The sequence below is a fragment of the Oncorhynchus keta genome, unplaced genomic scaffold (genome assembly GCF_023373465.1).
Source record: "Oncorhynchus keta strain PuntledgeMale-10-30-2019 unplaced genomic scaffold, Oket_V2 Un_contig_28251_pilon_pilon, whole genome shotgun sequence".
In the NCBI taxonomy this organism is placed as follows: Eukaryota; Metazoa; Chordata; class Actinopteri; order Salmoniformes; family Salmonidae; genus Oncorhynchus; species Oncorhynchus keta.
Genome location: NW_026285940.1, coordinates 1 through 24,905, shown reverse-complemented (window position 1 = coordinate 24,905; position 24,905 = coordinate 1). Strand labels below are relative to the sequence as shown.

Sequence of the window (24,905 nt, the reverse complement as noted above, 5' to 3'; positions counted from 1 at the left end):
GCGCTGCAGTATGACCACGTAGCTGCAGTATGACCACTGAGCTGCAGTATGACCACGGAGCTGTGCTACAGTATGACCACGGAACTGCAGTATGACCACGGAGCTGCAGTATGACCACGGAGCAACGCTGCAGTATGACCACGGAGCAACGCTGCAGTATGACCACGGAGCAACGCTGCAGTATGACCACGGAGCTGCAGTATGACCACGGAGCTGCAGTGTTACCACGGAGCTACAGTATGACCACGGAGCTACAGTATGACCACGGAGCTACAGTATGACCACGGGGCTACGCCGCAGTATGACCACGGAGCTACGCCACAGTATGACCACAGAGCTACGCCGCAGTATGACCACGGAGCTGCAGTATGACCACTGAGCTACGCCTTGGTAACAGAACTGCCCAACACAGGAAGCAGCTGATTGGAGAACGGCTCATAATAATCAGGCTGATCTGTTTATTAGACTGCAGCAGTAACACCACCAGGCTGATCTGTTTATTAGGCTGCAGCAGTAACACCACCAGGCTGATCTGTTTATTAGGCTGCAGCAGTAACACCACCAGGCTGATCTGTTTATTAGACTGCAGCAGTAACACCACCAGGCTGATCTGTTTTATTAGACTGCAGCAGTAACACCACCAGACTGATCTGTTTATTAGACTGCAGCAGTAACACCACCAGGCTGATCTGTTTATTAGGCTGCAGCAGTAACACCACCAGGCTGATCTGTTTATTAGACTACAGCAGTAACACCACCAGGCTGATCTGTTTATTAGACTGCAGCAGTAACACCACCAGGCTGATCTGTTTATTAGACTACAGCAGTAACACCACCAGGCTGATCTGTTTATTAGACTACAGCAGTAACACCACCAGGCTGATCTGTTTATTAGACTGCAGCAGTAACACCACCAGACTGATCTGTTTATTAGACTGCAGCAGTAACACCACCAGGCTGATCTGTTTATTAGACTGCAGCAGTAACACCACCAGGCTGGTCTGTTTATTAGACTACAGCAGTAACACCACCAGGCTGATCTGTTTATTAGACTACAGCAGTAACACCACCAGGCTGATCTGTTTATTAGACTACAGCAGTAACACCACCAGGCTGATCTGTTTATTAGACTGCAGCAGTAACACCACCAGGCTGATCTGTTTATTAGACTACAGCAGTAACACCACCAGGCTGGTCTGTTTATTAGACTGCAGCAGTAACACCACCAGGCTGATCTGTTTATTAGACTACAGCAGTAACACCACCAGGCTGATCTGTTTATTAGACTACAGCAGTAACACCACCAGGCTGATCTGTTTATTAGACTACAGCAGTAACACCACCAGGCTGATCTGTTTATTAGACTGCAGCAGTAACACCACCAGGCTGATCTGTTTATTAGACTACAGCAGTAACACCACCAGGCTGATCTGTTTATTAGACTACAGCAGTAACACCACCAGGCTGATCTGTTTATTAGACTACAGCAGTAACACCACCAGGCTGATCTGTTTATTAGACTGCAGCAGTAACACCACCAGGCTGATCTGTTTATTAGACTGCAGCAGTAACACCACCAGGCTGATCTGTTTATTAGACTGCAGCAGTAACACCACCAGGCTGATCTGTTTATTAGACTGCAACAGTAACACCACCAGGCTGATCTGTTTATTAGACTACAGCAGTACCACCACCAGGCTGATCTGTTTATTAGACTACAGCAGTAACACCACCAGGCTGATCTGTTTATTAGACTACAGCAGTAACACCACCAGGCTGATCTGTTTATTAGACTACAGCAGTAACACCACCACCAGGCTGATCTGTTTATTAGACTGCAGCAGTAACACCACCACCATCAGGCTGATCTGTTTATTAGACTGCAACAGTAACACCACCAGGCTGATCTGTTTATTAGACTACAGCAGTAACACCACCAGGCTGATCTGTTTATTAGACTACAGCAGTACCACCACCAGGCTGATCTGTTTATTAGACTACAGCAGTAACACCACCAGGCTGATCTGTTTATTAGACTGCAGCAGTAACACCACCAGGCTGATCTGTTTATTAGACTGCAGCAGTAACACCACCAGGCTGATCTGTTTATTAGACTACAGCAGTACCACCACCAGGCTGATCTGTTTATTAGACTACAGCAGTACCACCACCAGGCTGATCTGTTTATTAGACTGCAGTAACACCACCACCACCAGGCTGATCTGTTCATTAGACTACAGCAGTAACACCACCAGGCTGACAGAACCATTTCAAAGGAGGATAAACGTTTGTTCAGGAGGCCTGTTTTCACTCCCAAATTGCTTTAACTCCCTATTTAATTGTGTCCATGGTTCATGTCCTGCTGTGATCCATGCTGTGCCGCCAGTGTAGCGAGCGGAGTAGCGGGCGCCAACTAGCTCGTCGTACGTAGGCGCTTGGTGACCCGGGCTGCCCCAAGCCAGCCATTAGTAGAGAGGTGACCTTTGACAAACAAACCGGGTCGCTCTGGGTCGTCCTCTTTCTTTCAGAGCCGGGGAGCTTCACAAACACAGCCGCCCAAACAGGGGGGGTAAACACACACACACACACACACACACCGACATCCCTCAAGACAGGTCTGGGTAAACAACCGTGAGGTAGCAGCCAACACTCTACATATACTCACAGTGAAGACTGATCTCAGGTTATGTAGCTGGTCTATATCTACATATACTCACAGTGAAGACTGATCTCAGGTTATGTAGCTGGTCTATATCTACATATACTCCCGGTGAAGACTGATCTCAGGTTATGTAGCTGGTCTATATCTACATATACTCACGGTGAAGACTGATCTCAGGTTATGTAGCTGGTCTATATCTACATATACTCACGGTGAAGACTGATCTCAGGTTATGTAGCTGGTCTATATCTACATATACTCACGGTGAAGACTGATCTCAGGTTATGTAGCTGGTCTATATCTACATATACTCACGGTGAAGACTGATCTCAGGTTATGTAGCTGGTCTATATCTACATATACTCACAGTGAAGACTGATCTCAGGTTATGTAGCTGGTCTATATCTACATATACTCACAGTGAAGACTGATCTCAGGTTATGTAGCTGGTCTATATCTACATATACTCACAGTGAAGACTGATCTCAGGTTATGATCTCAGGTTAACATAGACAGGGCTCTAACTCCTCTAGCTCCACAATGAAATAGGGTGCAGGCCAGGCAGCAGGCTATTAGCCAGCCTGCCAGCATAGTGGAGTCTGTCACTAGCATAGTCAGTGTAGTCAGCTCAGCTATCACCATTGAGACCGTGTCTGTGCCTCGACCTAGGTTGGGCAAAACTAAACATGGCGGTGTTCGCCTTAGCAATCTCACTAGGATAAAGACCACCTCCATTCCTGTCATTACTGAAAGAGATCATGATACCTCACATCTCAAAATAGGGCTACTTAATGTTAGATCCCTTACTTCAAAGGCAATTATAGTCAATGAACTAATCACTGATCATAATCTTGATGTGATTGGCCTGACTGAAACATGGCTTAAGCCTGATGAATTTACTGTGTTAAATGAGGCCTCACCTCCTGGCTACACTAGTGACCATATCCCCGTGCATCCCGCAAAGGCGGAGGTGTTGCTAACATTTACGATAGCAAATTTCAATTTACAAAAAAAAAAAATGACGTTTTCGTCTTTTGAGCTTCTAGTCATGAAATCTATGCAGCCTACTCAATCACTTTTTATAGCTACTGTTTACAGGCCTCCTGGGCCATATACAGCGTTTCTCACTGAGTTCCCTGAATTCCTATCAGACCTTGTAGTCATTGCAGATAATATTCTAATCTTTGGTGACTTTAATATTCACATGGAAAAGTCCACAGACCCACTCCAAAAGGCTTTTGGAGCCATCATCGACTCAGTGGGTTTTGTCCAACATGTCTCTGGACCCACTCACTGTCACAGTCATACGCTGGACCTAGTTTTGTCCCATGGAATAAATGTTGTGGATCTTAATGTTTTTCCTCATAATCCTGGACTATCGGACCACCATTTTATTACGTTTGCAATTGCAACAAATAATCTGCTCAGACCCCAACCAAGGAACATCAAAAGTCGTGCTATAAATTCACAGACAACACAAAGATTCCTTGATGCCCTTCCAGACTCCCTCTGCCTACCCAAGGACGCCAGAGGACAAAAATCCGTTAACCACCTAACTGAGGATCTCAATTTAACCTTGCGCAATACCCTAGATGCAGTTGCACCCCTAAAAACTAAAAAAAATGTCTCATAAGAAACTAGCTCCCTGGTACACAGAAAATACCCGAGCTCTGAAGCAAGCTTCCAGAAAATTGGAACGGAAATGGCGCCACACCAAACTGGAAGTCTTCCGACTAGCTTGGAAGGACGGTACCGTGCAGTACCGAAGAGCCCTTACTGCTGCTCGATCGTCCTATTTTTCTAACTTAATTGAGGAAAATAAGAACAATCCGAAATTCCTTTTGATACTGTGGCAAAGCTAACTAAAAAGCAGCATTCCCAAGAGAGGATGACTTTCACTTTAGCAGTGATAAATTCATGAACTTCTTTGAGGAAAAGATTATGATTATTAGAAAGCAAATTACGGACTCCTCTTTAAACCTGCGTATTCCTCCAAACCTCAGTTGTCCTGAGTCTGCACAACTCTGCCAGGACCTAGGATCAAGAGAGACGCTCAAGTGTTTTAGTACTATATCTCTTGACACAATGATGAAAATAATCATGGCCTCTAAACCTTCAAGCTGTATACTGGACCCTATTCCAACTAAACTACTGAAAGAGCTGCTTCCTGTGCTTGGCCTCCTATGTTGAACATAATAAACGGCTCTCTATCCACTGGATGTGTACCAAACTCACTAAAAGTGGCAGTAATAAAGCCTCTCTTGAAAAAGCCAAACCTTGACCCAGAAAATATAAAAAACTATCGGCCTATATCGAATCTTCCATTCCTCTCAAAGATTTTAGAAAGGCTGTTGCACAGCAACTCACTGCCTTCCTGAAGACAAACAATGTATACGAAATGCTTCAGTCTGGTTTTAGACCCCATCATAGCACTGAGACGGCACTTGTGAAGGTGGTAAATGACATTTTAATGGCATCGGACCGAGGCTCTGCATCTGTCCTCGTGCTCCTAGACCTTAGTGCTGCTTTTGATACCATCGATCACCACATTCTTTTGGAGAGATTGGAAACCCAAATTGGTCTACACGGACAAGTTCTGGCCTGGTTTAGATCTTATCTGTCGGAAAGATATCAGTTTGTCTCTGTGAATGGTTTGTCCTCTGACAAATCAACTGTACATTTCGGTGTTCCTCAAGGTTCTGTTTTAGGACCACTATTGTTTTCACTATATATTTTACCTCTTGGGGATGTTATTCGAAAACATAATGTAAACTTTCACTGCTATGCGGATGACACACAGCTGTACATTTCAATGAAACATGGTGAAGCCCCAAAATTGCCCTCGCTAGAAGCATGTGTTTCAGACATAAGGAAGTGGATGGCTGCAAACTTTCTACTATTAAACTCGGACAAAACAGAGATGCTTGTTCTAGGTCCCAAGAAACAAAGAGATCTTCTGTTGAATCTGACAATTAATCTTAATGGTTGTACAGTCGTCTCAAATAAAACTGTGAAGGACCTCGGCGTTACTCTGGACCCTGATCTCTCTTTTGAAGAACATATCAAGACCATTTCGAGGACAGCTTTTTCCATCTACGTAACATTGCAAAAATCAGAAACTTTCTGTCCAAAAATGATGCAGAAAAATTAATCCATGCTTTTGTCACTTCTAGGTTAGACTACTGCAATGCTCTATTTTCCGGCTACCGGATAAAGCACTAAATAAACTTCAGTTAGTGCTAAATACGGCTGCTAGAATCCTGACTAGAACCAAAAAATTTGATCATATTACTCCAGTGCTAGCCTCTCTACACTGGCTTCCTGTCAAAGCAAGGGCTGATTTCAAGGTTTTACTGCTAACCTACAAAGCATTACATGGGCTTGCTCCTACCTACCTCTCTGATTTGGTCCTGCCGTACATACCTACACGTACGCTACGGTCACAAGAGACGCAGGCCTCTAATTGTCCCTAGAATTTCTAAGCAAACAGCTGGAGGCAGGGCTTTCTCCTATAGAGCTCCATTTTTATGGAACGGTCTGCCTACCCATGTCAGAGACGCAAACTCGGTCTCAACCTTTAAGTCTTTACTGAAGACTCATCTCTTCAGTGGGTCATATGATTGAGTGTAGTCTGGCCCAGGAGTGGGAAGGTGAACGGAAAGGCTCTGGAGCAACGAACCGCCCTTGCTGTCTCTGCCTGGCCGGTTCCCCTCTTTCCACTGGGATTCTCTGCCTCTAACCCTGTTACGGGGCTGAGTCACTGGCTTGCTGGGGCTCTCTCGTGCCGTCCCTGGGGGTGCGTCACCTGGGTGGGTTGATTCACTGTTGTGGTCGGCCTGTCTGGGTTGCCCCCCTTGGTTGTACCGTGGCGGAGATCTTTGTGGGCTATACTCGGCCTTGTCTCAGGATGGTAAGTTGGTGGTTGAAGATATCCCTCTAGTGGTGTGGGGATGTGCTTTGGCAAAGTGGGTGGGGTTATATCCTTCCTGTTTGGCCCTGTCCGGGGGTGTCCTCGGATGGGGCCACAGTGTCTCCTGACCCCTCCTGTCTCAGCCTCCAGTATTTATGCTGCAGTAGTTTGTGTCGGGGGCTAGGGTCAGTTTGTTATATCTGGAGTACTTCTCCTGTCCTATTCGGTGTCCTGTGTGAATCTAAGTGTGCGTTCTCTAATTCTCTCCTTCTCTCTTTCTTTCTCTCTCTCGGAGGACCTGAGCCCTAGGACCATGTCCCAGGACTACCTGACATGAGGACTCCTTGCTGTCCCCAGTCCACCTGGCCATGCTCCTGCTCCAGTTTCAACTGACCTGAGCCCTAGGACCGTGCCCCAGGACTACCTGACATGAAGGCTCCTTGCTGTCCCCAGTCCACCTGACTGTGCTGCTGCTCCAGTTTCAACTGTTCTGCCTTATTATTATTCGACCATGCTGGTCATTTATGAACATTTGAACATCTTGGTCATGTTCTGTTATAATCTCTACCCGGCACAGCCAGAAGAGGACTGGCCACCCCACATAGCCCGGTTCCTCTCTAGGTTTCTTCCTAGGTTTTGGCCTTTCTAGGGAGTTTTTCCTAGCCACCGTGCTTTTACACCTGCATTGTTTGCTGTTTGGGGTTTTAGGCTGGGTTTCTGTACAGCACTTTGAGATATCAGCTGATGTACGAAGGGCTATATAAATAAATTTGATTTGATTTGATTTGATGTAGCTGGTCTATATCTACATATACTCACAGTGAAGACTGATCTCAGGTTATGTAGCTGGTCTATATCTACATATACTCCCGGTGAAGACTGATCTCAGGTTATGTAGCTGGTCTATATCTACATATACTCACGGTGAAGACTGATCTCAGGTTATGTAGCTGGTCTATATCTACATATACTCACGGTGAAGACTGATCTCAGGTTATGTAGCTGGTCTATATCTACATATACTCACAGTGAAGACTGATCTCAGGTTATGTAGCTGGTCTATATCTACATATACTCACATTGAAGACTGATCTCAGGTTATGTAGCTGGTCTATATCTACATATACTCACAGTGAAGACTGATCTCAGGTTATGTAGCTGGTCTATATCTACATATACTCACAGTGAAGACTGATCTCAGGTTATGTAGCTGGTCGATATCCTTCACCAGGCCTTGACTGGACCATCGCACCAGGTAATTCTCACTGGGGAGGAGGGGAAGAACCAACATCAACCTTTTAGCGTTACAATCTGGCATCACAAATCAACTCTCTAGTCTCAAGATGAACAAATGACAATCGACTGACTAATGTCGTACGCAGATGAGACGTGTCCTGAACAGTATCCTGGAACAAGAGAAAACCCCCAGGCAGGCTGGCAGCCGGGTCTGTGCTGTAACGTTCCTGGCTCTGGACTCGGGCCTAGGGCAATACTATTCCCATGATTCAGAGGTTCTCCAGGAATCCTGATGAGAGGATTCCCACAATAGTGAGGAAATAACCAGGAGGGAATCCTCTAACCAGGAGGGAATCCACTAACCAGGAGGAATCCTCTAACCAGGAGGGAATCCTCTAACCAGGAGGAATCCTCTAACCAGGGAGGGAATCCTCTAACCAGGGAGGGAAAGCTCTAACCAGGGAGGGAAAGCTCTAACCAGGGAGGGAATCCTCTAACCAGGGAGGGAATCCTCTAACCAGGAGGGAATCCTCTAACCAGGAGGAATCCTCTAACCAGGAGGGAATCCTTCAACCGGGAGGGAATGCTCTAACCAGGGAGGGAATCCTCTAACCGGGGAGGGAATGCTCTAACCAGGGAGGGAATGCTCTAACCGGGGAGGGAATGCTCTAACCGGGGAGGGAATCCTCTAACCGGGGAGGGAATCCTCTAACCGGGGAGGGAATCCTCTAACCGGGGAGGGAATGCCAGGGAGGGAATCCTCTAACCAGGGAGGGAATGCTCTAACCAGGGAGGGAATGCTCTAACCAGGGAGGGAATGCTCTAACCAGGGAGGGAATGCTCTAACCAGGGAGGGAATCCTCCAACCAGGGAGGGAATGCTCTAACCAGGGAGGGAATCCTCCAACCAGGAGGGAATGCTCCAACCAGGGAGGGAATGCTCTAACCAGGGAGGGAATCCTCCAACCAAGGAGGGAATCCTCTAACCAGGGAGGGAATGCTCTAACCAGGGAGGGAATCATCTAACCGGGAGGGAATCCTCTAACCAGGAGGGAATCCTCTAACCGGGAGGGAATCCTCTAACCGGGGAGGGAATCCTCTAACCGGGAGGAATCCTCTAACCGGGAGGGAATCCTCTAACCGGGAGGGAATCCTCTAACCAGGAGGGAATCCTCTAACCAGGGAGGGAATGCTCTAACCGGGGAGGGAATCCTTCAACCGGGGAGGGAATCCTCTAACCGGGGAGGGAATCCTCTAACCGGGGAGGGAATCCTCTAACCAGGGAGGGAATGCTCTAACCAAGGAGGGAATCCTCTAACCAGGGAGGGAATGCTCTAACCAGGAGGGAATCCTCTAACCAGGAGGGAATGCTCTAACCAGGGAGGGAATCCTCTAACCAGGGAGGAATCCTCTAACCAGGGAGGGAATCCTCTAACCAGGAGGGAATCCTCCAACCAGGGAGGAATCTTTCAACTGGGATTTCAGGAAAATGTGGAAATTTGAGAAAATGTCCAGAACTCTTGCGACCCTTGGCATACCTGATCAACTTTAACCCTCAGAGGGCCACAGAGGAACATACCTGATGACCACCTGATCAACTTTAACCCTCAGAGGGCCACAGAGGAACATACCTGATGACCTTTAACCTTAAAAGAAACAATTCTAAACAACTCATTCCTATAAATTGCAGTGTCAAATAAGAACAATATTTTTTTGTCAGCAAACGTCTCAATTTGTCGTTATGGTAAGTTTGGTAGTAACTTGGGAAAATCGTTGCGGAAATCTGTTGAAGCTCAAGTCGACTACAAAACCCACAATGCAAGACTCTCCCTATGGGCTCTATGCACTATACATGATGACATTTAACCCTATGACGTCATAGGAGGTTACATACCTGATGAACTTTGACTCAACAGGGTCGTAGAGTTTGGCATGAGGACCTCTGCATCTTCTCCGATCTTACACACCACGTTCTTCAGGGTGACGAAGAGAGCGAAGGACGGTGTCTGGGCGAACTTGGCCTGCCTGCTCAGATCTACATTCTGTTTCTGAGACTGTCCCAGGGAGAGGAGGAGGGAACAGAGATGTTGTATTTAATACAGGGTCCAGTAGTCTTCACTAGCCTGACTGTCATATCATCTGGGCCAAGGGCCTATGAAGGTTAAAGAAGGTTGAGAATCACACACACAAGAGAGACATTTGAAGGTGATTCTTAGCTAGTTTTCAGCACTGAGGATGGACACAGTGACTAGACTGTAATTCCCCATCAGTCAGACCCATCTTCATTAGACTGGACTGTTATTCCCCATCTTCATTAGACTGGACTGTTATTCCCCATCAGTCAGACCCATCTTCATTAGACTAGACTGTAATTCCCCATCAGTCAGACCCATCTTCATTAGACTGAACTGCTATTCCCCATCAGCCAGACCCATCTTCATTAGACTGAACTGCTATTCCCCATCAGTCAGACCCATCTTCATTAGACTGAACTGCTATACCCCATCAGTCAGACCCATCTTCATTAGACTGGACAGATAGTAGATAGTGCCTGGGTTACTACTCCTTCAAGAATTCCAGGAGGAGCTGGTTGAGAGAATGCCAAGAGTGTGCAAAGCTGTCAAGGCAAAAGGTGGCTACTTTGAAGAAACTAAAATATAATTTGGATTTGTTTGACACTTTTTTGGTAACTGTGTTATTCCATAGTTGATGTCTTCACTATTATTTTACAATGTAGAAAATTATTTTTTTAAACTAAGAACATCCCTGAATGACTGGTACTGTATGTGATAATGATTTTGAGAAGAGGTGCTAGTTCTGATTAAAATTCACAAAGCCCTTAAAAAAACATCTGAAAGAAGGCATTAACATTCATGATGGTGACCTGAGACAATGTAATATCACTCCATGTATACACAAAGGCAGAGATGGAAAGGTCTCACAAGAATACAACTCATAGCTGAAGGGCACTTAACCAATTTAGAGTCACTTCATAGGCTGAGCCCCAAATGGCATCATAATCCCTATAGGGCCCTCGTCAAAAGTAGTGCATTATATAGGGAATAGGGTGCAATTTAGGATGGAGATTCAGGCAGGGAGAGAGAGAGGAGAGGTGGCGGGGAGAGAGAGGAGAGTTGGCAGGGAGAGAGAGGAGAGTTGGCGGGGAGAGAGAGGAGAGAGGAGAGGTGGCGGGGAGAGAGAGGAGAGTTGGCGGGGAGAGAGAGGAGAGGGCAGGGAGAGAGAGGACAAGGCAGGGAGAGAGAGGAGAGGTGGCAGGGAGAGAGAGGAGAGGTGGCAGGGAGAGAGAGGAGAGGGGGCAGGGAGAGAGAGGAGAGGGGGCAGGGAGAGAGAGGAGAGGGGGCAGGGAGAGAGAGGAGAGGTGGCAGGGAGAGAGAGGAGAGGTGGCAGGGAGAGAGAGGGAGAGGTGGCAGGGAGAGAGAGGAGAGGGCAGGGAGAGAGAGGAGAGGTGGCAGGGAGAGAGAGGAGAGGTGGCAGGGAGAGAGAGGAGAGGTGGCAGGGAGAGAGAGGAGAGGTGGCGGGGAGAGAGAGGAGAGGGCAGGGAGAGAGAGGAGAGGGCAGGGAGAGAGAGGAGAGGTGGCAGGGAGAGAGAGGAGAGGTGGCAGGGAGAGAGAGGAGAGGGGGCAGGGAGAGAGAGGAGAGGGAGGGGAGAGAGAGGAGAGGGATGGGAGAGAGAGGAGAGGGCAGGGAGAGAGAGGAGAGGTGGCAGGGAGAGAGAGGAGAGGTGGCAGGGAGAGAGAGGAGAGGTGGCAGGGAGAGAGAGGAGAGGGCAGGGAGAGAGAGGAGAGGGCAGGGAGAGAGAGGAGAGGGCAGGGAGAGAGGGAGAGGTGGCAGGGAGAGAGAGGAGAGGTGGCAGGGAGAGAGGAGAGGTGGCAGGGAGAGAGAGGAGAGGTGGCAGGGAGTGAGAGGAGAGGTGGCAGGAGAGAGAGGAGAGGTGGCAGGGAGAGAGAGGAGAGGGCAGGGAGAGAGAGGAGAGGGCAGGGAGAGAGAGGAGAGGGCAGGGAGAGAGAGGAGAGGGCAGGGAGAGAGGAGAGGGGCAGGGAGAGAGAGGAGAGTGCAGGGAGAGAGAGGAGAGGGCAGGGAGAGAGAGGAGAGGGCAGGGAGAGAGAGGAGAGGGCAGGGAGAGAGAGGAGAGGGCAGGGAGAGAGAGGAGAGGGCGGGGAGAGAGAGGAGAGGGGGCGGGGAGAGAGAGGAGAGGTGGCGGGGAGAGAGAGGAGAGGGCAGGGAGAGAGAGGAGAGGGATGGGAGAGAGAGGAGAGGGATGGGAGAGAGAGGAGAGGGCAGGGAGAGAGAGGAGAGGTGGCAGGGAGAGAGAGGAGAGGGGGCAGGGAGAGAGAGGAGAGGTGGCAGGGAGAGAGAGGAGAGGTGGCAGGGAGAGAGAGGAGAGGTGGCAGGGAGAGAGAGGAGAGGTGGCAGGGAGAGAGAGGAGAGGGCAGGGAGAGAGAGGAGAGGGCAGGGAGAGAGAGGAGAGGGCAGGGAGAGAGAGGAGAGGTGGCAGGGAGAGAGAGGAGAGGTGGCAGGGAGAGAGAGGAGAGGTGGCAGGGAGAGAGAGGAGAGGGGGCAGGGAGAGAGAGGAGAGGGGCAGGGAGAGAGAGGAGAGGGGGCAGGGAGAGAGAGGAGAGGGCAGGGAGAGAGAGGAGAGGGCAGGGAGAGAGAGGAGAGGGCAGGGAGAGAGAGGAGAGGTGGCGGGGAGAGAGAGGAGAGGTGGCGGGGAGAGAGAGGAGAGGGCAGGGAGAGAGAGGACAAGGCAGGGAGAGAGAGGAGAGGGATGGGAGAGAGAGGAGAGGGCAGGGAGAGAGAGGAGAGGTGGCAGGGAGAGAGAGGAGAGGTGGCAGGGAGAGAGAGGAGAGGTGACAGGGAGAGAGAGGAGAGGGCAGGGAGAGAGAGGAGAGGGCAGGGAGAGAGAGGAGAGGGCAGGGAGAGAGAGGAGAGGTGGCAGGGAGAGAGAGGAGAGGTGGCAGGGAGAGAGAGGAGAGGTGGCAGGGAGAGAGAGGAGAGGTGGCAGGGAGAGAGAGGAGAGGTGGCAGGGAGAGAGAGGAGAGGGCAGGGAGAGAGAGGAGAGGGCAGGGAGAGAGAGGAGAGGGCGGGGAGAGAGAGAGGAGAGGTGGCGGGGAGAGAGAGGAGAGGTGGCGGGGAGAGAGAGGAGAGGGCAGGGAGAGAGAGGACAAGGCAGGGAGAGAGAGGAGAGGGATGGGAGAGAGAGGAGAGGGCAGGGAGAGAGAGGAGAGGTGGCAGGGAGAGAGAGGAGAGGGGGCAGGGAGAGAGAGGAGAGGGGGCAGGGAGAGAGAGGAGAGGTGGCAGGGAGAGAGAGGAGAGGTGGCAGGGAGAGAGAGGAGAGGTGGCAGGGAGAGAGAGGAGAGGTGGCAGGGAGAGAGAGGAGAGGTGGCAGGGAGAGAGAGGAGAGGTGGCAGGGAGAGAGAGGAGAGGTGGCAGGGAGAGGAGAGGGCAGGGAGAGAGAGGAGAGGGCAGGGAGAGAGAGGAGAGGTGGCAGGGAGAGAGAGGAGAGGTGGCAGGGAGAGAGAGGAGAGGTGGCAGGGAGGGAGAGGAGAGGGCAGGGAGAGAGAGGAGAGGGCAGGGAGAGAGAGGAGAGGTGGCAGTTGTTCATGACGTACAGGAGGTGAGAGAGGAAAAGGCCTGAATAGTGTTAACATGTTCTATAATAACACAGCATCTCTCACAGAGAATTTCATTCCACATCGCTGCCTCTCACTGGGGAGACCATGTGGCAAAAACGGGATGTTTCATTTCTTATTTCCTGTGCATATCGTTGACGTGATCTTCTGCTTGCTCGTTGGGAGCGAGCAAGCAGAAGCAAGTGATGTCTGAACTGATTGATGTCTGAACTGATTGATGTCTGAACTGATTGATGTCTGAACTGATTGATGTCTGAACTGATTGATGTCTAAACTTGATTGATGTCTGAACTGATTGATGTCTGAACTGATTGATGTCTGAACTGATTGATGTCTGAACTGATTGATGTCTGAACTGATTGATGTCTGAACTGATTGATGTCTGAACTGATTGATGTCTGAACTGATTGATGTCTGAACTGATTGATGTCTGAACTGATTGATGTCTGAACTGATTGATGTGAACTGATTGATGTCTGAACTGATTGATGTCTGAACTGATTGATGTCTGAACTGATTGATGTCTGAACTGATTGATGTCTGAACTGATTGATGTCTGAACTGATTGATGTCTGAACTGATTGATGTCTGAACTGATTGATGTCTGAACTGATTGATGTCTGAACTGATTGATGTCTGAACTGATTGATGTCTGAACTGATTGATGTCTGAACTGATTGATGTCTGAACTGATTGATGTCTGAACTGATTGATGTCTGAACTGATTGATGTCTGAACTGATTGATGTCTGAACTGATTGATGTGAACTGATTGATGTCTGAACTGATTGATGTCTGAACTGATTGATGTCTGAACTGATTGATGTCTGAACTGATTGATGTCTGAACTGATTGATGTCTGAACTGATTGATGTCTGAACTGATTGATGTCTGAACTGATTGATGTCTGAACTGATTGATGTCTGAACTGATTGATGTCTGAACCTTCTCCTCTTGGATCCTGTCCTCGATCTGTTTGGAAGCCGCTTCATGGGCTCTGAAGAGAGAGACGGTGCTGGTAGAGTCGGGGTCCAAGATGTTGCCATCTTTATCTCTCACCACGAGGTCTAGATCCAGGTACCTGATATACAAGGAGAGAGGAGAGAGGAGAGAGGGAGAGGAGGGGAGAGGGAGAGGGAGAGGAGGGGAGAGGAGGGGAGAGGAGAGGAGAGGAGAGGAGAGGAGGGGAGAGGAGATGGAGAGAGGCAGAGAGAGAGAGGAGAGATACATATTTCCCTCAGATTACACAGACCGACAAAGCATTTGAAAACAAACCCAATTTTGATAAACTCCCATATCTACTGGGTGAAATACCACAGTGTGTCATCACAGCAGCAATATGTATGACCGGTTGCCACAAGAAAAGGGAAACCAGTGAAGAACAAACACCATTGTAAATACAACCCATATTTATGCTTATTTATTTTCCCTTTTGTACCTTAACTATCGTTACAACACTGTACACAGTGGGGAGAACAAGTATTTGATACACTGCCGATTTTGCAGGTTTTCCTACTTACAAAGCATGTAGAGGTCTGTCATTTTTATCATAGGTACACTTCAACTGTGAGAGACGGAATCTAAAACAATCAAGAACTACAGGAAACGTATGATCTCTGTAATTGCAAACAAAGGTTTCTGTACCAAATATTAAGTTCTGATTTTCTGATGTATCAAATACTTATGTCATGCAATAACATGCTAATTTATAACTTAAAAATCATACAATGTGATTTTCTGGATTTTTGTTTTCGATTCAGTCTCTCACAGTTGAAGTGTGAAAAAATACAGACCTCTACATGCTTTGTAAGTAGGAAAACCTGCAAAATCGGCAGTGTGTCAAATACTTGTTCTCCCCACTGTATTTTCATAATATGACATTTGGAGGTGGGAGGGAGGAGAGAGAGACATGGAGAGGCAGAGAGAGAGAGCAGGAAAAAGGAGAGGCAGAGAGAGAGAGAGAAGGAAAAAGGAGAGGCAGAGAGAGAGAGAGAAGGAAAAAGGAGAGGCAGAGAGAGAGAGAGAGAGGAAAAAGGAGAGGCAGAGAGAGAGAGAGAAGGAAAAAGGAGAGGCAGAGAGAGAGAGAGAGAGAAGGAAAAGGAGAGGCAGAGAGAGAGAGAGAGAGCAGGAAAAAGGAGAGGCTTAGAGAGAGAGAGCAGGAAAAAGGAGAGGCAGAGAGAGAGAGAGAAGGAAAAAAGGAGAGGCAGAGAGAGAGAGAGAAGGAAAAAGGAGAGGCAGAGAGAGAGAGAGAAGGAAAAGGAGAGGCAGAGAGAGAGAGAGAAGGAAAAAAGGAGAGGCAGAGAGAGAGAGAGAAGGAAAAAGGAGAGGCAGAGAGAGAGAGAGAGAGAAGGAAAAAGGAGAGGCTTAGAGAGAGAGAGCAGGAAAAAAAGGAGAGGCAGAGAGAGAGAGGAGGAAAAAGAGGCAGAGAGAGAGAGAGAGAGGAAAAAGGAGAGGTAGAGAGAGAGAGAGAGAGAGAGCAGGAAAAAGGAGAGGTAGAGAGAGAGAGAGAGCAGGAAAAGGAGAGGCAGAGAGAGAGAGGAGAGAGAAAAAGGAGGCAGAGAGAGAGAGAGAGCAGGAAGGAGGAGAGAGAGAGAGAGAGAGAGAGAGAGAAGAGAGAGAGGAGAGAGAGAGAGAGAGAGAGAGAGAGAGAGAGGAGAGAGAGAGAGAGAGAGAGAGAGAGAGAGAGAGAGAAAGGAGAGTTAGAGAGCAGACAGCCTACATCACATTGCTACTGCCTGGGCCTTCTGCCTTCTCATAACATACACACCCTTCACACAGAGAGATAAGAAGGTTGGCAGAGTAGGAGGAAAGCGGTAGGGAGGGAGAGCGAGAGAGAATCAGAGACAGATCGAGCAGAGAGAAAAATAGACTGAGCGAGTCAGTCGGAGAGAGAGAGACGGATAGAGAGAGAGGAGGTAGTTTATACAGCAGTGAAGTGAACAGGGCTCATCTGAAGGACATATCTGACACTCTCCTCTCATCTGGTCACCCAGAGGAGCAGGGAGCTGAAGAGCGGAGAGGTGGCGTATATGAGCCAAACCCCCAGGCAGAGACAGTGGGGGAGACTGAAGGGCGTGGAGGTGGAGTATATGAGCCAAACCCCCAGGTAGAGACAGCGGGGGAGACTGAAGGGCGTGGAGGTGGAGTATATGAGCCAAACCCCCAGGCAGAGACAGCGGGGGAGACTGAAGGGCGTGGAGGTGGAGTATATGAGCCAAACCCCAGGCAGAGACAGCGGGGGGAGACTGAAGGGCGTGGAGGTGGAGATATGAGCCAAACCCCCAGGTAGAGACAGCGGGGAGACTGAAGGGCGTGGAGGTGGAGTATATGAGCCAAACCCCAGGCAGAGACAGTGGGGAGACTGAAGGGCGTGGAGGTGGAGTATATGAGCCAAACCCCAGGTAGAGACAGCGGGGAGACTGAAGGGCGTGGAGGTGGAGTATATGAGCCAAACCCCCAGGCAGAGACAGCGGGGAGACTGAAGGGCGTGGAGGTGGAGTATATGAGCCAAACCCCAGGCAGAGACAGTGGGGAGACTGAAGGGTGTGGAAGTGGAGTATATGAGCCAAACCCCCAGGCAGAGACAGCGGGGAGACTGAAGGCGTGGAGGTGGAGTATATGAGCCAAACCCCAGGCAGAGACAGTGGGGAGACTGAAGGGCGTGGAGGTGGAGTATATGAGCCAAACCCCCAGGCAGAGACAGAGGGGAGACTGAAGGGCGTGGAGGTGGAGTATATGAGCCAAACCCCCAGGCAGAGACAGAGGGGGAGACTGAAGGGCGTGGAGGTGGAGTATATGAGCCAAACCCCCAGGCAGAGACAGTGGGGGAGACTGAAGGGCGTGGAGGTGGAGTATATGAGCCAAACCCCCAGGCAGAGACAGCGGGGGAGACTGAAGGGCGTGGAGGTGGAGTATATGAGCCAAACCCCCAAGCAGAGACAGCGGGGGAGACTGAAGGGCGTGGAGGTGGAGTATATGAGCCAAACCCCCAGGCAGAGACAGCGGGGGAGACTGAAGGGCGTGGAGGTGGAGTATATGAGCCAAACCCCCAGGCAGAGACAGTGGGGGAGACTGAAGGGCATGGAGGTGGAGTATATGAGCCAAACCCCCAGGCAGAGACAGGGGGGGAGACTGAAGGGCGTGGAGGTGGAGTATATGAGCCAAACCCCCAGGCAGAGACAGCGGGGGAGACTGAAGGGCGTGGAGGTGGAGTATATGGGCCAAACCCCCAGGCAGAGACAGACAGAAAAGTAAGAGGACCTATCAATTTCCTAACAGTGAGTGTTAGATACTGGGCTTCCTCCTGCTCTTCTTTTTAGAGATCTGATTTTCAGCTCCATCTCTAAATCTGTTTTTCAGCTCCTCCTCCATCTCTAAAGCTGTTTTTCAGCTCCTCCTCCATCTCTAAAGCTGTTTTTCAGCTCCTCCTCCATCTCTAGAGCTCTGTTTTTCAGCTCCTCCATCTCTAGAGCTCTGTTTTTCAGCTCCTCCATTTCTAGAGCTCTGTTTCTCAGCTCCTCCATCTTTAAAGCTCTGTTTTTCAGCAGCTCCATTTCTAAAACTGTTTCTCAGCTCCTCCATCTCTAGAGCTCTGTTTTTCAGCTCCTCCTCTAGAGCTCTGTATTCAGCTACTCCTCCATCTCCAGAGCTCTGTTTTAGCTCCTCCTCCTTCTCTTGAGCTCTGTTTTTCAGGTCCTCCATCTCTAGAGCTCTATTTTTCAACTCCTCCTCCATCTCTCAAGCTGTTTTCAGCTCCTCCTCCATCTCTAGAGCCTTTTTTCAACTCCTCCATCTCTAGAGCTCTGTTTTCAGCTCCTCCATCTCTAGAGCTCTGTTTTTCAACTCCTCCTCCTCCATCTCTAGAGCTCTGTTTTTCAGCTCCTCCTCTAGAGCTGTTTTCAACTACTCCTCCATCTCTAGAGCTCTGTTTTTCAGCTCCTCCTCTAGAGCTCTGTTTCAGCTCCTCCTCCTCTAGAGCTCTGTTTTCAGCTACTCCTCCTCCATCTCTAGAGCTCTGTTTTTCAGCTCCTCCTCTAGAGCTCTGTTTTTCAGCTCCTCCTCCTCTAGAGCTCTGTTTTCAGCTCCTCCTCCTCTAGAGCTCTGTTTTCAGCTCCTCCTCCTCTAGAGCTCTGTTTTCAGCTCCTCCTCCTCTAGAGCTCTGTTTTCAGCTCCTCCTCCTCTAGAGCTCTGTTTTCAGCTCCTCCTCCTCTAGAGCTCTGTTTTCAGCTCCTCCTCCTCTAGAGCTCTGTTTTCAGCTCCTCCTCCTCTAGAGCTCTGTTTTCAGCTCCTCCTCCTCTAGAGCTCTGTTTTCAGCTCCTCCTCCTCTAGAGCTCTGTTTTCAGCTCCTCCTCCTCTAGAGCTCTGTTTTTCAGCTCCTCCTCCTCTAGAGCTCTGTTTGTCAGCTCCTCCTCCTCTAGAGCTCTGTTTGTCAGCTCCTCCTCCTCTAGAGCTGTTTGTCAGCTCCTCCTCCTCTAGAGCTGTTTGTCAGCTCCTCCTCCTCTAGAGCTGTTTGTCAGCTCCTCCTCCTCTAGAGCTGTTTGTCAGCTCCTCCTCCTCTAGAGCTGTTTGTCAGCTCCTCCTCCTCTAAAGCTGTTTGTCAGCTCCTCCTCCTCTGGAGCTCTGTTTTTCAGCTCCTCCTCCTCTAGAGCTGTTTTTCAGCTCCTCCTCCTCTAGAGCTGTTTGTCAGCTCCTCCTCCTCTAGAGCTCTGTTTTTCAGCCGCCACAGAATCCCACTCAGGGGTGAATGGTGCTGGAAGCTAATCTATGTGTTCCACTCTGCTCCCCTGCCAAAGACATTTCTCCACCTCGCAGTATTGGAATTGTCATCACACCAGGGGAAGCCCAGCTCACCTCTTCCATTTCCAGCTCATTGTCTGGACCACAACAGACCCCTGCAGGACCGGCAATAGGCACCATAGTGTGTGATGGACTACAGTAGTAACTAAACCCCTATGATTTAGGCTTGACTTATCTGATTTTAAAAAATGGGGGTTAAAGGGCCAGCGCAGTCAAAAATGTGACTTTATTGTATTTTCTTATATATTTTCACACTACGGAGGATGGAATAATGCTGGGAAAATTATAACTGTGCCCTTTTATTGTAAGAGCTGTTTGGATAGACCACGTGACATGACAGCCTGTTGTGGTGGGATGGAGGTTTGGCCTGCCTGGTGACATCACTGACTAGTTAACTGACCAATAAGGAAGACTGTTCCAAACCTCTCTGCCAATAACAGCTAGTTTTCCCCTCCCCCACTCAGACCAATACCTGACAGTCCTAGTAAAATTACTGCTTGAGAAATTGCTCTTTGATAAGGTACTTGAGAGAGAGCGAGAGAGAGAGAGAGAGAAGAAGAGAGCGAGAGAGAGCGAGAGAGACAGAGAGCGAGAGAGACAGAGAGCGAGAGAGACAGAGAGCGAGAGAGACAGAGAGCGAGAGAGACAGAGAGACAGAGAGAGACAGAGAGAGACAGAGAGAGAGACAGAGACAGAGAGAGACAGAGACAGAGAGAGAGACAGAGAGAGAGAGACACAGAGAGAGACAGAGACACAGCAGTTCCTTACTTGTTCCCGTAGTCGATCTTAGAGGTGACTCTCTGTTTTAGCTCAGTCAGCTCGTCTTGTGGGAGCGTCCCTGACAGGATCTGAGATCGCCACTCGATCAGGTCATAGATCATGTCCCTGACAGAGTTAAACATCTCACGCCTGTCCCCCTGTAACACCAGCACACAAACAATCATACACACCTCATGAACAATCTGACCCAACACTCAATAACAGAGACGTTAAGGAAGGCACTTTTGTTTACGGTATACCATCCAACATTCTATACAAGGCACATCTGGGTGATGTGGTTGCAGGTTCATGGGTACAATGAGATTACTACAGACAAGAGAGAAACCCACACACTGCTCATGGGGACAAGAGAGAAACCCACCCACTGCTCATGGAGACGAGAGAGAAACCCACCCACTGCTCATGGAGACGAGAGAGAACCCCACCCACTGCTCATGGAGATGAGAGAGAAACCCACACACTGCTCATGGAGCAGAGAGAGAAACCCACCCACTGCTCATGGAGCAGAGAGAAACCCACACACTGCTCATGGAGACGAGAGAAACCCACACACTGCTCATGGAGACGAGAGAAACCCACACACTGCTCATGGAGACGAGAGAGAAACCCACACTGCTCATGGAGACGAGAGAAACCCACACACTGCTCATGGAGACGAGAGAGAAACCCACACACTGCTCATTGAGACGAGAGAAACCCACACACTGCTCATGGAGACGAGAGAGAAACCCACACACTGCTCATGGAGCAGAGAGAGAAACCCACCCACTGCTCATGGAGCAGAGAGAAACCCACACACTGCTCATGGAGACGAGAGAAACCCACACACTGCTCATGGAGACGAGAGAAACCCACACACTGCTCATGGAGACGAGAGAGAAACCCACACTGCTCATGGAGACGAGAGAAACCCACACACTGCTCATGGAGACGAGAGAGAAACCCACACTGCTCATGGAGACGAGAGAGAAACCCACACACTGCTCATGGAGACGAGAGAGAAACCCACACACTGCTCATGGAGACGAGAGAGAAACCCACACTGCTCATGGAGACGAGAGAGAAACCCACACACTGCTCATGGAGACGAGAGAGAAACCCACACACTGCTCATGGAGACGAGAGAAACCCACACACTGCTCATGGGGACGAGAGAGAAACCCACACTGCTCATGGAGACGAGAGAGAAACCCACACTGCTCATGGAGACGAGAGAGAAACCCACACACTGCTCATGGAGACAATGAGGTAACTTCAGAAGAGAGAGAGATTAGGTGTGTAGATTAGGTGTGTAGATTAGGTGTGCAGATTAGGCGTGCAGATTAGGCGTGCAGATTAGGCGTGCAGATACGGCGTGTAGATACGGCGTGTAGATTAGGTGTGTAGATTAGGTGTGTAGATACGGCGTGTAGATTAGGTGTGTAGATTAGGCGTGCAGATTAGGCGTGCAGATTAGGCGTGCAGATTAGGCGTGCAGATTAGGCGTGCAGATTAGGCGTGTAGATACGGCGTGTAGATACGGCGTGTAGATACGGCGTGTAGATTAGGTGTGTAGATACGGCGTGTAGATTAGGTGTGTAGATTAGGTGTGTAGATTAGGTGTGTAGATTAGGCGTGCAGATTAGGCGTGCAGATTAGGTGTGCAGATTAGGCGTGTAGATACTCCACTCACCACGTAGAGGTCTCTCCATATGGAAGCCCACTCCCGCAGGGTGGTGGTGACCTCCTGGACCAGAGGCAGCTCGTTGGGAATCACCGTCTCCTTGTGCCTGAAGATACAGACAGATGGTCAGTGGGCGGATCACAGGTGACAAAGGCTGTCGCCCCGAGAAACGCAGTTTCCTCCGCTGCTTCTTAAAATACACTGAACCGCAAAGCATCATGGGATGGTTTTTAATTTGATCCAGTTGAGGCCTTCTGAACGTAGCACCTAAAATAATGTGTGTTACTCTAAACTGTTGAGTCGAGCCAATTCCTCATTCTAATTGCATATGACAACAACAGTCAGGGATGGGTTACACATGATAACAACATTCAGGGATGGGTTACACATGACAACAACAGTCAGGGATGGGTTACACATGACAACAGTCAGGGATGGGTTACACATGATAACAACAGTCAGGGATGGGTTACACATGATAACAACAGTCAGGGATGGGTTACACATGACAACAACAGTCAGGGATGGGTTACACATGATAACAGCAGTCAGGGATGGGTTACACATGACAACAACAGTCAGGGATGGGTTACACATGACAACAACAGTCAGGGATGGGTTACACATGACAACAGTCAGGGATGGGTTACACATGACAACAGTCAGGGATGGGTTACACATGATAACAACAGTCAGGGATGGGTTACACATGATAACAACAGTCAGGGATGGGTTACACATGACAACAACAGTCAGGGATGGGTTACACATGACAACAACAGCCAGGGATGGGTTACACATGATAACAGCCAGGGATGGGTTGCACATGATAACAGCCAGGGATGGGTTACACATGACAACAGTCAGGGATGGGTTACACATGACAACAGTCAGGGATGGGTTACACATGATAACAACAGTCAGGGATGGGTTACACATGATAACAACAGTCAGGGATGGGTTACACATGATAACAGCCAGGGATGGGTTACACATGATAACAACAGTCAGGGATGGGTTACACATGACAACAACAGTCAGGGATGGGTTACACATGATAACAGCCAGGGATGGGTTGCACATGATAACAGCCAGGGATGGGTTACACATGACAACAGTCAGGGATGGGTTACACATGACAACAGTCAGGGATGGGTTACACATGATAACAACAGTCAGGGATGGGTTACACATGATAACAACAGTCAGGGATGGGTTACACATGACAACAACAGTCAGGGATGGGTTACACATGACAACAGTCAGGGATGGGTTACACATGACAACAGTCAGGGATGGGTTACACATGACAACAGTCAGGGATGGGTTACACATGACAACAGTCAGGGATGGGTTACACATGATAACAACAGTCAGGGATGGGTTACACATGATAACAACAGCCAGGGATGGGTTACACATGATAACAACAGCCAGGGATGGGTTACACATGATAACAGTCAGGGATGGGTTACACATGATAACAACAGTCAGGGATGGGTCACACATGATAACAGCCAGGGATGGGTTACACATGATAACAACAGTCAGGGATGGGTTACACATGACAACAGTCAGGGATGGGTTACACATGATAACAACAGTCAGGGATGGGTTACACATGATAACAACAGTCAGGGATGGGTTACACATGATAACAGCCAGGGATGGGTTACACATGATAACAACAGTCAGGGATGGGTTACACATGATAACAGTCAGGGATGGGTTACACATGACAACAACAGTCAGGGATGGGTTACACATGATAACAACAGTCAGGGATGGGTTACACATGACAACAACAGTCAGGGATGGGTTACACATGACAACAACAGTCAGGGATGGGTTACACATGATAACAGCAGTCAGGGATGGGTTACACATGACAACAACAGTCAGGGATGGGTTACACATGATAACAACAGTCAGGGATGGGTTACACATGACAACAACAGTCAGGGATGGGTTACACATGACAACAGCCAGGGATGGGTTACACATGACAACAACCAGGGAATAGGTAACCTATATGTTATACAGAGTCCTCTACTGTCCCTCTAGAAGAGGTATCCTATATGTCATACAACGTAATCTATTTTCTGCAGACATACTGCTAAATCTTTAACGTTGTTTGTTTGAAAGCGATATGAGCAGAGTCAGAGTTCTCCCTTCGCTGTGCGAATCATTTTTTTTAAATCAATATTTCACATTACAGAGAGCTCAGTCTAAAACATCTGTTGATCCTGGAGTTTACTGGCATCAAAACTGGATTCTGACTGGTTTTAATTGGAATTCTAATTAGTCCCACACTGTGTTCTGACTACTACGGCCTTTTAAAACAAAATGTGACGTTTATTTCTGACAGAAATATCCTCGTCAAAACTACTTTTGAAACTACTTCCTTCAGTTGATTATTTCACAGCTTAAAAGGCTTTTGAAATGTTAGTTGTTCTTCCGAAAATGAAATACTAAAAATGGGACGTGATCTGAATGCTGATTGGTGCTGTGATGCCGTCCAAGAAGCCGTGCAAACCAGTGAGGAAGGGCCACGTATCACTACGTCAGACCACAACCAAATACTCCACAACCTAGCAGTTACTCATATTCCAGTTTACAGTATCCTGGTCCCAGATCAGATCTCACTAGCCCTGATCCCAGATCAGATTTTACTATCCCTGATCCCAGATCAGATCTCACTAGCCCTGGTCCCAGATCTGATCTCACTATCCCTGATCCCAGATCAGATCTCACTATCCCTGATCCCAGATCTGATCTCACTATCCCTGGTCCCAGATCTGATCTCACTATCCCTGGTCCCAGATCAGATCTCTCTAGCCTGGTCACAGATCAGATCTCTGTAGCCTGGTCCCAGATCAGATCTGGAACCACCTTTTCTATACGAGTCCGACTGGAGACCAGGGTTCAATCCCCGGAACCACCTTTTCTAAACGAGTACGACTGGAGACCAAGGTTCAATCCCCGGAACCACATTTTCACTCTATTTCTGCCTCCAGCCAGCCTCCCTCATCTGATTGCCATGTCGTCTCACTAAAGTGTCAAAACATCCTAAAAAAAAATACGAAAAACGAACAGAATCAGCACTGACCCATTGCCTTCAACGGTGGCCTCCTTGAGGTGAATGTAACAGGCAGGAAAGATCCCCTGGAACAGAAGACGGGAAAGACAGGACACACAATAAATAGATT

The 24,905-nt window shown here is 48.8% G+C and overlaps 1 long non-coding RNA gene and 1 pseudogene across 2 annotated transcripts; one reads left to right on the top strand and one right to left on the bottom strand.

The window, feature by feature from the left end:
• Positions 1-270: 270 nt before the first annotated feature.
• LOC127923082 (dedicator of cytokinesis protein 1-like) lies at positions 271-24,879 on the bottom strand (annotated as a pseudogene).
• On the top strand, positions 16,127-17,768 carry LOC127923081 (uncharacterized). 2 transcript variants are annotated; one of them, XR_008113214.1, is made up of 3 exons: positions 16,127-16,657; positions 17,304-17,363; positions 17,604-17,768. It is a non-coding gene; the product is annotated as an uncharacterized LOC127923081 (long non-coding RNA). The 2 variants fall into 2 exon arrangements; XR_008113215.1 differs by lacking the exon at positions 17,604-17,768 and adding an exon at positions 17,424-17,510.
• Positions 24,880-24,905: the final 26 nt, after the last annotated feature.